Source organism: Moschus berezovskii, chromosome 7, assembly GCF_049115385.1.
Source record: "Moschus berezovskii isolate FMDL1 chromosome 7, NW_MosBer_1.0, whole genome shotgun sequence".
NCBI classification, from domain to species: domain Eukaryota; kingdom Metazoa; phylum Chordata; class Mammalia; order Artiodactyla; family Moschidae; genus Moschus; species Moschus berezovskii.
In genome coordinates, this window is record NC_142466.1 from 115519049 (window position 1) to 115536966 (window position 17918).

The window sequence follows — 17918 nt, forward strand, 5'->3', positions numbered from 1 at the left end:
TTTCTCTCTCTCTCTCTTTAATGGAGGATAATTTCTTTACAATATTGTGTGGCCGCTGCCATACGTCAACATGAATCAGCCACGGTAATACACACACCCCCTCCCCCTTGAACCCCCATCTCATCTCCTGCTCCACCCCACCCCTTTAGCTTTTTACAGAGCCCTGGGTTGAGGTCCCTGTGTCATACAGCAAGTTCCCAATTGCTATCTAGCTTCCATACGGAAATGTATGAGTGTCTGTGCTATTTTCTCAAGTCATCCCATCCTCTCCTCCCCTCACTATGCCCACAGGTCTGTTCTCTGTGTCCACATCTCCACTGCTACCCTGCAAATACGTTCATCAGGACCATGTTTCTAGTTTCTATACTCATGTGTTAATATACAGTATTTGTCTTGGTCTCTCTGAGAAAGAACACATTCGAGTCAGTCCTAATGAGGTGGATGAACAGAGGGTCTAAATTTTTTAAACCACCCATCCAAGCCAGTTGGTGTTTTCCCATTCTCCAGTTTGTCTGGATGTGATATTTTTAAGTTGTTTCAACTCATTTCCCTCAAAAATAGAACCCAAGACAAGGATATGGGCTCAAGTGGGTTTTTTGTCTTTTGTTTTTTTTCCCAATGCAAGCATTCTAAATTTATTTTTTGAGACAAACACGAACCTGATAGCAGAATCTGGCAAGAGCATCACAAGAAAACCAAATTATAAGTCAATCTCACTCATGAACAGACATGTAAAAAAATCTGAACCAAAATATGTGGGCTCAAGTAGTTGATTCAGACTTGATCCTAGGAGTCACTGGGCAGGAGTCAGGGTGAGGAGAAGCACGGAGAGTGCCCAAGGTGAGTTGGTGGGTCTGTGTCCTTGGTGGGCCGTCGGGACTTACTGCTGCTGCAGACCTTCCGGAGGACTAAGAATTTACCCCGGAAGGAATGAGGAGGCCAGGATTTTAGTTCCTGTCTCTTAGTTACTTAAGGTTGTTCCTTAAGTAACTAAGGATCTCAACTGTCTAGCATTTGCAGCCTGGCCCATGCAGAGACTGAGCACACACCAGCGATGGCCTGTAGGCTCACAGATGCAGTTTCCTGAGGAAAAATCAAGACGCAGATGCGATTTTCCCAACAAACTGGGCACAGGCTGAGGGCATAAGTCGGAACACTGGCAGTGTCTGCTACTGATGAACATGTGATTCAGTTCTGGTCAATAAAACGTGAGGACTATCTGCTTGGAGATGCTTGTCAAGGTTTCTTTGTTTTAAGAATAAAACAGCGGAAGAGATTTGAGAGAGAGAGTTCCTCTGGATGCTGTCATTATCTGACTAGGACACTGAAATTGCTATGTCCATATTACGGACAGAAGAAGTAGCCTGAGGATGAAGGCTCTGCTGAGGACAGCAGAAAGGGGAGGCTGAAGCAACTTGCATCACCGATGAAATTACTGAGATACTGACATAGTATGGCTAGAGCCACCCTACTGCTGGGTTAACTGTATAAAGGGTACCGAACAGGATTAATTCATTGTTGGATCTGGGCTTTTCTGTTATCAATTGCTGAAACACCTGCTGTGCTGATTCCTTTAAATGCCACTAAACACTCTTGCTACTTGGCTTCCCTGGTGGCTCAGATGATAAAGAGTCTGCCTTCAATGTGGGAGACCTGGGTTCGATTCCTGGCTTGGGAAGATCCCCTGGAGGTGGGCATGGCAACCCACTCCAGTATTCTTGCCTGGAGAGTCCCATGGACAGAGGAGCCTGGCAGACTACAGTCCATGGGGTCGCTCAGAGTTGGACATGACTGAGCGACTAACCACATCCTTGCTACTTAGGGTGGTCTGAGAGTTGGAAGCGTCACTGGAGACTAGAATTTCAGGTTCCACAGAGACCACAGAATCAGGATTTGCATTTAACCTGGTCTCCAGGTAACAGATGTGCATACTGAAGTATCAGAAGCCCTGCTTTACAGAGCTGATGATGACTGACAGAGCTGATGGACAGGAATCAGACTCCTGGTGCTGGATTTGGTAATTGTGTTATATTGACTTTCATGCCTCCTTCTAGTCATTTTTTTATCATTCCTTATTTTAAAATAAGATTATATCAACCTATGCAAATGTATACAAATGTGAGTTTTCATTGCTGGTTAACTACTCTGGAAAGTAGTTTTTAACACAGGAGTTAGTTTTCCTAAATATTAATCAGCAGTTAGAATTCCATTCTGAAAACAGAAGACATTGTGAGTTGAGGGTGAGTGGAGGGAGGGGAGGAATGAAATAGTACCCAGGTAAACATGGTTATGTTTGGGGATTACTTCACAGGCTTGTACTTTTCTAAGCCTGACACATGGCTAGTCTAATGAAAGTAAACCAGCTAGCATCAGGGTGACCCTCATACACAAATGAGTCAATCTGGAAAAAAAGAAATCAAGCAAGCAGCAAGTGTTGTTATCATTTTAGAAGGGCTTGAAATGTGACTTTGGCTGGAAATAGCAAAAGGCATCATTTCTTAGAGTGCATTCTTCAGAATTTTATGGAGTGAACTTGGTGTCACTTGATCCTGTGGTCAAATGAATTTGGAAAATGTTGGAAAATGATGATAAAGAGGTGGGCAATTTGTTTACCAGATTGTTTATTACAGTAGGTCCATACTCAAAAGGCTATTTCCCCTCCTCTAGAACTTCGCCAAGGTGTTCCTAACAAGTTCATGTGTTTGCACTTTTATCCCCCACTCCCTAAATATTGTCTCCATGGACCAGCTAACATTCTGTTTTCAGAATGCTAATGAATTTGGGTCATTCTCCTACTTAATATGCATCGATGCACTTTATCTTCATAAGTGTATTTTTTTTCCTCTAACATTGCCAACAAATTCCTTCTTTAGCTCTTGTGTATTTTTTTCTCAGGGTCATGGTTGACAACCTCTCTCATTCTTTCATCTTGATGAGGACGGCAGGATGTTTCTTATCTGGGCTTCCTTACGTATTTAAATATCATTTGCTAGATGGGTCATTTCTTAGGCTCCTGCCTTCTCTTAAAACACCCTGTAAATTTCTTTCAGAGCAACTTATGATTCATAGTAATCTTTCTATTAGAATAGTTATTTAATATTTATCTCTTCCTCTAGAAAAATACTTTTAAGAGACTGATTTCACTGTCCTATCTTTGTGCCTGGCACAGTGTCTGATGCATAGGGGACAATAAATGAATATTTATTTAATAACTGAATAAATTGTGAATCACTAACAGCAATGCATGCAGTTTTTCAAATACATTTGAACATGGGGACAATTTTTTTGTCTTTCCCAGCCTAGAAGTAATATTCATGGAATATATTTTGATAGATGCTTTATTGAAGTCAATTCTACTCTTCCTAAGTATGAAAGGGAAATATAAGTTATAACTGCCTTTCAAGCTCTGACTAGCTGGGTGACCATGGGCAAAGTCAAGCTTGAGACCCACTTGTGGAATGATGAGACTGGACGAAGTTCTCCACAGTCCTTTACAGCTCCTGGGTTCTGAAGTTCTCATCATACGGAAGGAACACTGCTTTCACTTTGGTCAAGGTGCGAGCTCTCCATGAGTAAGTCAAATCAGACTGATCTCATTTCTCTCCAAAGGATTTACAGCCTTAGGATGGAAGAACAGGGAAGGAAGTCAATACAGCGTATCTGGCTTTCCACAGGTCATTTCGCAAAGTCTTCCTTGAAGTCTTTGTAGAAAGCAGTGAGGAATGGGGGGTTGGTGGAAATGCGATGGACTGGATTTGTAACTGGTTGAAAGGTGATCCCCAGGAATGCTAATTAATGGATCAGTGCAAGCCTTGAGGACAGGGACTGTCAACAGCCGCAAGCTCTGTCCTTTGTCCTGCCCTGTTCAACATTTCTGTCAATGTCTTGAATGAAGAGTGAGAGCTCGTGATCATCAGATATGTAGGTGATGTGATGGTGAGAGAAGGTTAGATGACAGAATCAGAATTCACAGTGGTCTGATCACAGAGAAATGATCTGTATCTAACATAGGGGGAATATAGAAATATAAAAGCAAAGTTCAAGAGAGGGAAGCAAGGACAAAAATTTATTATTATTTCAAAAATGTGTGTATGAGCGTGTGTGTGTGTGTGTGTGTGTGTGTGTGTGTCTGCGTATATGGGTGTTGTGTGTATATGTGCCTGGTAAACTTTTGGGCATTTAGTTAATGATAAAATCAAAATAATAGCTAGACATCTCACTGGTGATCATTTTGCAAATATTGGACCATTATATTGTATACCTGAAACTAACATAATGTTCTATGTCAATTATAATTCAATGAAAATTAATTTAAAAATCATCATAATAAAATAATGATAGGTGACCACTCAACATGAATGTCTGCTATAAACTGAAACTTCTCAATTGGAAATCTAGCATATAAAGTGTCAGTTGATAAATATCCCTTATTCATATGGGTCTCCAGACTTCCTTGGTGGCTCAGATGGTGAGGAGTCCACCTGCAACGCAGGAGACCTGGGTTTGATCCCTGGGTCAGGAAGATCCACTGGAGAAGGGAATGGCAACCCACTTCAGCATTTTTGCCTGGAGAATCCCATGGTCAGAGAAGTCTGGCAAGCTGCAGTCCATATGGTCGCAAAGGGTTGAACACAACTGAGCGATTAACACTTTCAGATGGGGCTCACAGTACTACTTACAATTTTTAAGAAGAGAAGACAAATTAGAACAAGATCACGGGAGAGTGACTCAGGTAGTGAGAGAACGAGCTGATGGAGCCGAGACTTAGCCCGGAGAAGAGACAGGATTTGGAGACCAGTGTCATGCTACCTTCGCCTCTGCGACACAAATTTTCAGTACCCGAAACTCTCTCGTCAGGCACTCGTCAGACTGTGTTTTCACTGTTTGCATATGTTCTTATGATGCCCAAGTTTCTGTAAGGGCAGAGTTCAGATCTGTTTGTGTAAGCATGCTCAGCTGTGTCCGACTCTCTGTGACCTTGTGGAGGCTGCTCTGTCTGTGGAATTTTCCAGGCAAGAATACTGGAGTGGGTTGCCATTTCTTACTCCTGACAATCTTCCCAACCCAGGGATCCAGCCTGGGTCTCTCGCATTGGCAGTGGATTCTTTACCACTGCACCATCAAACACCCAGAACCTAGAGCATGAAATCAATGAATTAATGAATAAGTTGTAATTTTTCTTAAGTATCTTTTAATACTTAATTTTCCTTAAGTATTGTAAGGAAGAACCATTTATGTTTATGCTCTGTAGCTCAATGAAAGAGCAAAGGTTTCAAGTTCAGGCAAAATTTCATCCCATGAAGTAATCGTAGGTTTCCAAATATGCCAAGAATTATTGGGATAAATCGTGTCCTATCACTGGTGGCCATCAAACTAAATATGGAATTTGGTGGACCATTTGACTGGAACTGTTGAACCAGGACTCAAAGTACACTTTAATGTGGGTGACTTTTAGATCCCTTAAAACTTATGTTGATTCAGAAGTTTGTTGTTCCAGAAAATTTGTTCTGATCCAACAGAATAACAAATTATTTTCTAAATGACCAAAACTAATCCCTTCCTCCTCTTCACTTCTATAGAACAACCACCCCTCTCTTACATTCTGATCATTTTCTGCTATATAGAGGTAGTTGCCAATTTGACTTACTGCTGCTGCTACTGCTAAGTCACTTCAGTCATGTCCAACTCTGTGCGACCCCATAGACGGCAGCCCACCAGGCTCCTCTGTCCATGGGATTCTCCAGGCAAGAACACTGGAGTGGGTTGCCATTTCCTTCTCCAATGCATGAAAGTGAAAAGTGAAAGTGAAGTCACTCAGTCATGTCCGACTCTTAGCGACCCCACGGACTGCAGCCTACCAGGCTCCTCCATCCATGGGATTTTCCAGGCAAGAGTACTGGAGTGGGGTGCCATTGCTTTCTCGAAATCTGACTTACTACCAGGTCAAAATAGAGGAACATTTACATGCTCAGGAAAGTTCATATACCCATCAGTAAAAGGATTTCCCTTTGTGCCACATTTCTGCTAAAACATCTTAATGAAAATGGCAAGATTAGATCAGACCCTCAAATCTTTTAGATATGCATTTTTTCCCCTGCTTATGAATGCCAGAACTCCTCCTGGTGTTTTTTTTTTTTTTTTTCCTTACTATACAGATAAGTGTGGAAACAAGTGTCAGACCTGTTTCTCTTTGCTGTGCTATTAGAGACTGAAATTTACTTACCCTCAAGGTGTAGTTTAAATAGGGGTGAAAAAACAAAACACAGACCACAGGAAAAAGAAGGAAAAGAGGGAAAGTGATTGAAATACACATTAAGACTCCAGAGTGGCAGAAAGAAATCAGGATGATAGTATCTGTCACTGTCACTTCGTCAGGGTTGACAAGTTTGTTTACCAACATGCATCTTCTTGTCTGGCAGGGAAAAAAAAAAAAAGCTCTTCAAGAAATTCTATTGTGATTTTTTCATATTTCTCTTTGGCATCAGATAGTTTCATCCAATAATACTTGGATGACTTAAGAGTAAATGAAAAGCATATGGATTGAAGTCCCCTTGGAATGTTCTTTGACTTTAGACAAGAAGGCAAAAGTTCCTAGAGGAAGGCTCTGCCAAAAATGTGCTTGATTTGCGAAGATTAGACATCATCTAGGAATCTTTTACTGAGGTTCCACCTCCCCCATAATCCCACCGCTCGCCCTGTTTTAACAATGTTTGGTAGTAATTACTTTGCCTACAGCACTGGCCTTTGTGCCACATTGAACCAGATGGATTTTCTTTCCTTAGAAACTTAGTATTTATTAAATATCATTAATAAAAGTCAATACTCTAAGCCCTTTGTAGGTACCAGTGTATTTAATATTTACAATGACCTGATGAGAAAGGTACCATGATATTCTCAATTGTACCATGGTATGCCCATTTTCCCTCATGATCTTCCTGTTTTCCAGATGAAGAAACTGAGGCTGAGAGGAATTCATTCAACTTTAGAGAGCTGGCACACATGTCAATTTGGGAACTGAACCCTGGCGATCTGGCTCCAGCATTCTTGCATCTAACTTCTATACATCTCTGTTTCCCCACGGGACTACTCCAGAGTCTTACTCTCAGCCCAGAGCTAATACACTGCCTTGTTGTGTTCTCAAGGCTACCCTATAAGGATGTTCTTCCAGTAGTTTTACAGGTGATACAGCTGGTCTCAGAGGCAGTTTGGAAAGCATGTATCAAATTCACAGACCTCGTGAACGGCAGGACTCAGGATTTGAATTCAGATTTCATTTAACACCTGCCTCAGGCTATTCTGTGCAAAGAGTGGCCCCAGAATTAACCGCATCAGAATTGCCTGCAGTGGGGTGGTGGGGCTGTGCTGGTGAAAATAAAGTCCAGATTTCAGATGATCTTTGTAACTATTGAATGAGCATCTCTGAAGTAGGGCTTCCGGATCTTTATTTTTAAAAAGTGATCAGATGATTTTTGACTTACAAATTTGAATGCCTCATGCAGCCACCAAAAGCTTCTTGTGACCAGTGTTATTGGGCAATTTTAAAAGAGACAGAAGATGAACACGTATTGAGTGTGAACTGAGAAATGAAACTTCACATTTACAAATTAGAAAATCAGGTGATTCTGTAAAAAGTCCGTTTCTAGATTCACCGCAGAGCTGTGGTTGGTTATTGATTCGGGAGGCTTCTAGGGGGTTGGGGACATGGAAAGCAGGGGATAGGTCAGTGTGGTAGGAACAAAAAACAAGGCGCTGGGGTCAATCCCTACCTATCACTTATTTTCCTTGCCTCTGGGTGGGTTATGTATTCTCTCTACATTTTAAATACTCTGTAAAATTTTGCCTCCTTGATTATTTTACATGAGAATTAAGTGAGCTACACATGTAAAGCAGCTGACACACAGTGATCAGTGGCCTCTTATTTATTTTCTGTCTTATGATGCTTCAAAACCAGTCATATTTTTGAGATAGATTCAATTGTTATCTTTCTTACTACCTACTCCTGCATTAAACTAGCCATAATGAATTTCCAGTTTGTCAATTACTTCCATTCCCCTAGACCATAAAACTGTCTCTTTAGGAAAGCATTGATCTGTTAACGTAAAGTTCATTGTAAATGGTAGCGATGACTTACCAGCCACATGCACTTTCATTAGAGAAAGATGAAGACATGCAGGATTATAGCAAAGGAATGAATGTCTAGTGAAAAAAAAAATTCTGAGACATTTGTAGTAGGTATATTTGGGGGCAGAATTTCTTCAAGAATATCATTTAAATTCTAAATTCTGTTGTGTGTGCTTAGTCACTTAGTTGTGTCCAACTCTTTGTGACCCTTTGCACTGTAGTCTGCCAGGCTCCTCTGTCCACATGGTTTTCCAGGTAAGAATACTGGAGTGGGTTGCTACTTCCTTCTTCAGGGGATCTTCCCCACCCAAGGACTGAACCTGCATCTCCTGTGTCTCCCGCATTGCAGGCGGATTCTTTACCTGCTGAACCATTGGTTCAGTTCAGTTCAGTCACTCAGTCATGTCCAAGTCTTTGCGACCCCATGGACTGCACCACACCAGGCTTCCCTGTCCATCACCAACTCCTGGAGCCCTACTCAAACTCACATCCATCACGTCGGTGATGACATCCAACCGTGTTATCCTTTGTTATCCCCTTCTCCTCCCACCTTCAATCTTTCCCAGCATCAGGGTCTTTTCCAATGGGTTGGTTCTTCGCATCAGGTGGCCAAAGTATTGGAATTTCAGCTTCAGCATCAGTCCTTCCAATGAACACCCAGGACTGATCTCCTTTAGGATGGACTGGTTTGATCTCCTTGTAGTCCAAGGGACTCTCAAGAGTCTTCTCCAACACCACAGTTCAAAAGAATCAATTCTTTGATGCTCAGCTTTCTTCACAGTCCAACTCTCAACCCCATACCATCAGACATTACTATATTCTGTTACCTTCTCTATTTGAAATACCAGTTCATAAATCATATCTTTTTTTTTTTGGTGGAAACATAAAATTGTCAAGTTGCAAATTTAGAGGTCATTTGGAACAACTCTTAGGCAATGCTTCTCCTTGGAGGAAAGACAGCAAAGTGTTCACGTTATGTAGTATGCTACAGAGCTCATCTGTTACTCAATAAACCCAATGTGATAGAAAGCCAAACACCATTTTGCAGATGAGAAAAGTAAGGTTCAGAGAGACACTTGCCAAGGTTGCTCAAATCACCCAAGACAAGGACTTGAGTCTAAACGCTAAACTTTCTCCTTTATTCCCCTCCCTAAAGCTATAGTACTTCCCAATTCCAGGCAGGCAAATTATTACGGATGAATTCCTTTCTCTTTTTCAATCTCTCTTTTTAGAAACTTTTAATTAATCCCCTACTCTCTGCCATTATTAGTATTTGTTATTAAGTATTAAGAGCCATCCTTGTTCCCTTCCCCTCTCCTGTTCCCCTCCCCAAGCTTCCTACTCTGAGGCCTCTGCTTTTAATTGTTACATTTTTTCACCAGCGATCAGTGGAGCTTCCCTAATGATCTCAACTCATTTGGAGGGTTTATAACTCTGGCACAGAACTCCAATAAAAGGAAAAGAGAAGCTTCGCTGGAATCCCCCGAGGCTTTGCTTCTGCCAAGAACAAAATCCTTCTGTGCTAGCTACTCCTCCCCTCCCCTAAGGCTTCACCCTGGGTGGCAGGACTTCCTTCTCCTACTTGGTGGAGCTATTCCTCTTTCCATCCTCCCATCCTTGATCCCACCCCCTCCTCACTTCCCCAAGGTATCAGTGTGAGATGAGTGCACATAGTAGGCAGGCATCTGATTACTATTTGTTGAAAGATGCAATAAATAAAGACATTAGTGAGGGAAGAGGGAGGATGAAAGTTTAATTTATGGGCCCCTGGGTTGGGAAGATCCCTTGGAGGAGGGCATGGCAACCCACTCCAGAATTCTTGCCTGGAGAATCCCATGGACAGAGGAGCCTGGCGGGCTATAGTCCATGGAGTCACACAGAGTTGGACACGACTGAAGTGACTTTGCACGCAAACCTTGCCAGAAAATATGCAAAGTTCTTAAATAACACTAGTGCTTACAATCATGTGGAAGTAGTTTTATAGTCAGGGGGACAGACACAGTGTGCTGCTAAAATACTCTTTGTGGTCAGACACACAGTGGGACTCGTTCAGTCGTTCAGTTGTGTCCGAATTTTTGCACCCCCTTGGACTGCAGCACACTAGGCTTCCCTGTCCTTCACTATCTCCCGGGTTTCTCTCAGATTCATGTACATTGAGTTGGTGATGCCATCCAACCATCTCATCCTCTCATAACAACTGACATGACTGAGCCTTTCCTATACACTGAATACTTCCTATAAATGTCAACGCAACCCTGCCATGCACTTACTCTTATTATCTTCATTTTTCAGATGGGAACACAAGTGGACAAGCCAGGATTCTAACCTAGGTGCTCCAGCTCCAGAGTGTGGGTCCTTGATCTTCACATCATAGTACTGTGACATTAGGATCTATCTCCCAAAAACTAAGCTTGATTGCTAATCATTTAAACCTTTTATCTAATTTAATCTTCATAAAAACAATCGATGATGTGGGAGAAAATGATACTCTTATTCATCTTTGATTTGGGGAAGACTTGAGGACAAGAGGGAATTATGGCCCTTCCTTCTAAATCCCTCCAAGGATAGATGCAGGGTCAGAACTCAAGTCTATTACAGTGAAAGGTGATGGACCAAGTGACTGTAGAGTTTAGTTACATCTTTCTACCCCGGCAGTGCCATGTGCTAGTCATTTTACAAGGTTTAGGCTGTTTAGTATCTCTAAGCCCTGGTATTTATTATCTGCAAAACAAAGATGAGAATGCCTGTGCCACAGGATTTGGGTCTGAATATTATTAGCTATGTTGTTGCTAAAATATAGCAGACATATTATACATTTTGCTTTCCTTCCCAGCCTCACCATAGATATTTTGTGTCAAGGTGGGCCCCTCCAACAACCTCGGCATGGAGGTCCCCAGCTCATATACCTGAGATGGGCCCTTCTTCTCTTACTGTTTCATGTTGCTCATCCACCAAGGAGAGAAATGAGAAAAGCCTTCATGCATGAACTGACTTCTCTTTGCTGACTCATGGTTGTCCTAACTCTCTTACTCCTGGATAAAAGCTAAACTGTGGTACATATCAAGACAGTGACCTCAGTCATTCAGACTCCTTAGAAGCTCAAAGTTGGGAAGAGCTAAGATTTAAACCCCTTGTCAGAGAAGGGAAAGCAGATGCATGCAAGGGAGAAGAATCACTCATGTTCACATGGTTTGAAATGGCAAACCTGGGACTAAAACTCAACTCTGAATGAAATCATATCTTTTTATCTTGTGCTACTACAAACAGTCGGACACGACTGAGCAACTGAACTGAACTGCAGTGATTACTTGGAGAATAGATACTGGTTTCCAAGTCAGGGAGACCTAAACAAGGAACTTTGAAGGTACTGATATACCTCCCCAGTAAAATGGTTTACACCAGGAACAAAGGCTCCCAAAACTGTCCAGGGAGTAACACCAGCTGACAGTGATGGAGCCCATCAGTGCCCTGTCTGATTAATGAAGAACATCTAATAAACACGAGGAGAAAGGCCAAGGATTCTAATGTTTAATTATCTGCCCAACGATTGAAAGTCTAATTTCATTTGCTTGTGCTTGTTTGTCAAGGTGCCTATATTTGCCAGCAAGGAAAGAGCTTCGGAGTGCAGGGACTTAATGCAGATGAATTCATTAAGGCACTTATTAATCTTCACATCCTAGTAGCTTAATATTCAATCAGTTATCAACTGCTTTCAATTCCGGACATGGAACCAGGAAACCAGGAGAACAGTATTATGCATTTGTCATTTTAGTCCAAACCAAACAATGTATTTATTGATCATCAATTATAATCCAAAGGATTAATTAATTTATTTTATTTTGTTTTATTTTGGAATTGGACACAGTTGTCTATAGTTCATATGGATGTGCAAAAGGCCAAAGGCATATATTTTTAGCAATATGGCAGACTAGAAGGCAACAAAATTCTCAGCACACAAAATTTAGTAAACTAAATTTAAATAAGAAAGCAAATATTAACGTTTAATGTTTTAAACGCCTTGAAACATCAGAAAAAATAAATGAGGTCAAAGACTATATCAAAGTACCAGCACAAAGAGAGAAACGAGAGCATCCCACACAAGTTTCGGCTGAGAGGGCCTGCCAGTTACTGGCGGGCCTCCATCCAGAGTTGCAAGGGCACTTTTGAGACAAAGGAAAGGAGAAGGCCTGGAGACTAGACTGTGAGGTCAGGCAGATCATCCACGTTAAGCCAAGGCCCCACATGGTACCGCTATCGCGGACTAAACTAGGAGGAAAATCGCCCATCAGGGCGTCTGTGAGGCTCGGAGACAGGAGGCCTATACCGCCGGCTGAATTCTGTTCATCGAAGCTCATAAACCGGAAGGCACGTGACCACATACGTTTTATCAATGTGCTTTTTTATGGAGAGGTGAATAGGTTAATTCACTTTCACTTCAGTTCAGTCTCTTTACATTAACTTAAATAGGCATATGTTACCATTTCTCAGCTAATCATTAAAAGACCAGCAGAGTATACAGCTTCCAAATTAGTGAAGAAGAAATACTAACTCATTCCAAAAGAAAGAAGAAAAGAAATAAAAAGCTGGAATAGAAAGAAAGCACACAATAAAAAAGTTACAAACCCAACCATATCAGTAATCATAATCAATGCAAACAGATTATTTTCTGCATTTAAAGGATTAAACTGTATAAAAAAGCACGGGGATGACATGGAGGGAGGATATGGGGAAGAGGGAGGTGGGAGGGGGCTTCAAGAAAGAGAATACATGTACACCCGGGGCGGATTCATGTCAATGTACGGCAAAACCAACCAATATATTAATGTAAGGTAATTTGCCTCCAATAAAATAAATTAAAAAAAATACCCCACAACAACAACAAAAAAGTAAACTCTACCCATAGACTATTTACCAGAGAAAACCTAAAACACAAATGTACAGCTTGAAAAAAAATAGAAAAATATAACAGGAAAATGCCAGTCTTAGAGTTGGCATCTCTATTCAAATTTCAGATAATCCCTGAAGACTAATGCTAAAAAACGGTCTTTAGAAGAGGTAAAGCGGGTTGTACTATAGAGAAAATAAATTCAACTTGTTAAAAATCTGTTAAAATTTTAAACTTGTATTAACTTAATAAAACAGTTTCTAACTATGTGAAATAAAAAATTGTGGATCAAGGAAAAAGTGACAAATCCACATCACAGTGAGAAATTGTAATATCTTTCTCAATAATTAGGAGAGAATATAGTTGATTCAAATGATATAAGTAGCAAGATTGATTAGTGGAATACTGCCTTCAACAATATGTTGTGGATAATTTTAGTGGATTGTGAATAACTTTCTTCATCAAAAACATTTCTCAGTAAGTTTCAAAAATTAACATTTCACCAAATTTTCCAACCAAAATAAAATGGTTAGATGTCAATATAAAACAGATAACAGAAGTAAATATAATTAGATGAATATATATGGATGTGTACTCAGACATACACATCAGAAAAAATCACATTTATACACATATTCCGGAGAAGGCAATGGTAAGCCACTCCAGTACTCTTGCCTAGAAAATCCCATGGATGGAGGAGCCTGGTAGGCTGCAGTCCGTGGGGTCGCTAAGGGCCGGACACGACTGAGCGACTTCACCTTCACTTTTCACTTTCACACATTGGAGAAGGAAATGTCAACCCACTCCAGTGTTCTTGCCTGGAGAATCCCAGTGATGGGGGAGCCTGGTGGGCTTCCATCTTTGGGGTCACACAGAGTCGGACACAACTGAAGTGATTTAGCAGCAGCAGCAGCATACACATATTCAGAATTTTAAGATGACTCTCTAAGTTACTTATAGATCAAGTGAGAAATTATAATGGACATTAGGAAATATTTAAATCAATATTACTATGGAAATACCAAAGTTTATGTTATAACTGAAATGATACCTCAAAGGAGTTTACAGGTTCAAATTTTTATATTCAAAAGCAAAAGAGGTAAAAGGTAATTAAAAATTAAGTAAAAGAACAGCAGGAAAATCTAAAGTGTTGAGAATTTAATACTAAAGACAAAGTTGAGTATGTGTGATGTGTGTCTGTGTCAGAGAGAGAGGGAATGAGAGAAAAAAGCAGAGATCACAATGTTAAAAAAGGGAGACATACTATGGTTTCAAAAATGATTAATGGAAATAATAGGCATAGTAAACAAACATTCTAATAAATGGAAAATTATTTACATATATCGAACATTCAAAAATACAGGTTACTAAATCTTGCACAATAAAAGGTAGAAAACCTGAATGATCTTTCTAAACATGAATGATATTGAACAACCCTTTTATCTATGCCCATAAACAGAACAACTGGATGAGTTGATTTTCAAGTAAATTGTATAAAGTGTCTAAGAATCCAATAATTCCAACCTATAAAATATCTTTCAGAGAATAAAATAAATGGGGAGATTACTTTCCAACCTTTTTTGTTTTTTGGAGGATCATACAACCTCATAACCAAAACTGCACAGAAAGAGTATATAATAACAACTCTTGTAAGAAAAGAATAAGTATATAATAGACCACTGCCATTCATGAGCATGTAAACGGTCTAAATAAAATTTTAGCAAACAGCATTCAACAATGAATAAAAAACCAATGCATCATGGTTAATATGAGATTGTTCTAGGAATGATTAATGTTGGGAAATCTATAAATGTATTCAATTGTGTTAATTGACAAAGTAAGAAATTTAAATTTGAATCATACAATAAAAAATTTTCAATAAAACTTGGCAATCATTTATAATGAAAATACTTACTGAATATGATTAAGCAAGAACTTTCTTAACTGGATAAAGGAGAGCTTAAAGAAGTCTACCAGAGAAACAGAATAGCAAGAAACCTACACATATAAGGAAATGCAGTATATTGGAAAAGGAAAAAAATAAAAGATTGACAAAGAAGATTAGTAGAAAAATTATAGTCTATTTAATAACTGGTGCACATTGGAGAAGGAAATGGCAACCCACTCCAGTGTTCTTGCCTGGAGAATCCCAGGGACGGGGCAGCCTGGTGGGCTTCCGCCTATGGGGTCACACGGAGTTGGACACGACTGAAGTGACTTAGCAGCAGCAGCAGCAGCTGCTGTGTAAAGCAGTTCTCCCCATGGGAAAAAATAAAAAGGGAATCTCATCCTGCATCAAAAACAAAAATAATTTCCAAGTAATTTAAAGACTTAAGTATGATAACTAAATGAATAAAACTTTTCAAAAATAAGGATAATATATTTATGTTTTCAGATGTGGGAAAGGTTTCTAAAACAATCTCCCAAAGAACAAAGCATAAATAAAATCAGCAATTTGACTTCCGTTCAATTCAGTTCACTCATTCCATCATGTCTGACTCTTTACGACCCCATGGACTGCAGTACACCAGAGTTCCCTGTCCATCACCAACTCCCAGAGCTTACTCACACATGTCCACTGAGTCAGGGATACCATCCAAACATCTCGTCTTCTGTCAACCCCTTCTCTTCCCCCCTTCAATTTTTCCCAGCATCAGGGTCTTTTCAAATGACTCAGTTCCTTCCATCAGGTGGCCAAAGTATTGGAGTTTCAGCTTCAGCATCAGTCCTTCCAATGAATATTCAGGACTGTTTCCTGTAGGATGGACTGGTTGGATCTCCTTGCAGTCCAAGGGACACTCAAGCGTCTTTTCAAACACCACAGTTCAAAAGCATCAGTTCTATGGGGCTCAGCTTTCTTTATAGTCCAAATCTCACATCCATATATGACTACTGAAAAAAACCATAGCCTTGACTAGATGGACCTTTGTTGGCAAAGTAATGTCTCTACTTTTTAATATGTGTCTACATTGGTCATAGCTTTTCTTCCAAGGAGCAAACTTCTTTTAATTTCATGGCTGCAGTCACCATCCACAGTGATTTTGGAGCCCCCCAAAATAAAGACTGTTACTATTTCCATTGTTTCCCCATCTACTTGCCTTGAAGTGATGGGACCAGATGTCATGGTCTTAGTTTTAAGCCAACTTTATCACTCTCCTCTTTCACTTTCATCAAGAGGTTCTTTAGCTCTTCTTCACTTTCTGCCATAAGGGTGGTGTCATCTGTATACCTGAAGTTATTGGTATTTCTCCTGACAATCTTGATTCCAGCTTCTGCTTCATCCAGTCCAGCATTTCTTATGATGTACTCTGCATATAAGTTAATTAAGCAGAGTGATAATATGCAGCCTTGACGTACTCGTTTCCTGACTTGGAACCCATCTGTTGTTCCATGTCCAGTTCTAACTGTTGCCTTTTGACTTGCAAACAGATTTCTCAGGAGGCAGTTAAGGTGGTCTGGTATTTCCATCTCTTTAAGAATTTTCCACAGCTTCTTGTGATCCACACAGTCAAAGGCTTGGCATAGTCAATAAAGCAGAAGTAGATATTTATCTGGAATTCTCTTCCTTTTTTGATGATCCAGCAGATGTTAGCAATTTGATCTCTGGTTCCTCTGCCTTTTCTAAATCCAGCTTGAACATCTGAAATTTCATGGTTCATGTACTGCTGAAGCATGGCCTGGAGAATTTTGAGCATTACTTTGCTAGTGTGTGAAATGAGTGCAATTGTGTGGTAATTTCAACATTCTTTGGCACTGTGCTTCTTAGGGATTGGAATGAAAACTGACTTTTTGCAGTCCTGTGGCCACTGCGGAGTTTTCCAAATTTACTGGCATATTGAGTGCAGTTCTTTCACAGGATCATCATTTAAGATTTGAAATAGCTCCACTGGAATTCCATCACCTCCACTAGCTTTGTTCATAGTGATGCTTCCTAAGGCCTACTTGTCTTTGCATTCCAGGATGTCTGGTTCTAGGTGAGTGATCACACCACTGTGGTTATCTGGGTCGTGAAGATCTTTTTTATACAGCTCTTCTGTGTATTCTTGCTACCTCTTCTTAATATCTTCTGCTTTTGTTAGGGCAATACCATTTCTGACCTCTATTGTGCATGAAATGTTCCCTTGGTATCTCTAATTTTTGTTAAGAGATTTCTAGTCTTTCCCATTCGATTGTTTTCCTCTATTTCTTTGCATTGATCACTCAGGAAGGCTTTCTTATCTCTATTCTTGGCTATTCTTTGGAACTCTGCATTCAAATGGGCCTATCTTTTCTTTTTTCCTTTGTCTTTCATGTCTTTTCTTTTCTCAGCTATTTCTAAGGCCTCCTCAGAAAACCATTTTGCCTTTTCGCATTTCTTTTTATTGGGGATGCTCTTGATCACTGCCTCCTTACAATGTCACGAACCTCCATCCATATTGCTTCAGGGACTCTATCAGATCCAATCCCTTGAATTTATTTGTTACTTCCACTATATAATCATAAGGGATTTGCTTGAGGTCATACCTGAATGGTGTAGTGGTTTTCCCTACTTTCTTCAATTTAGGTCTGAATTTGGCAATATGAAGTTTGTGACCTGAACTGCATGGTGCTGAAGTAGTGTCTGTGTAGTGTAGCTCTGGAGTGACTTTGAGAAGATAAACCACTTGTGGTGGCAATGGAGAAACCCCAGCAAGATGGTAGGAGGGGCAAAATCACGTTTAGAATCTAACCCCATACTCGCTCAGAGAGCTCAAACAAACCTTGTACGCAGCAGGACCCAGAGACCCCACAGAGACTGAGACAAAACTGTGTTTGAGTGTCTCCTGTGGAGGTGCCGGTCAGCAGTGGACTGTTGCAGGGATAGGGGCTCTGGGTGCAGTAGCCCTGGGTATGGCATAAGCCCTCTTGAAGCAGGCCGCCATTAACCCAGCAT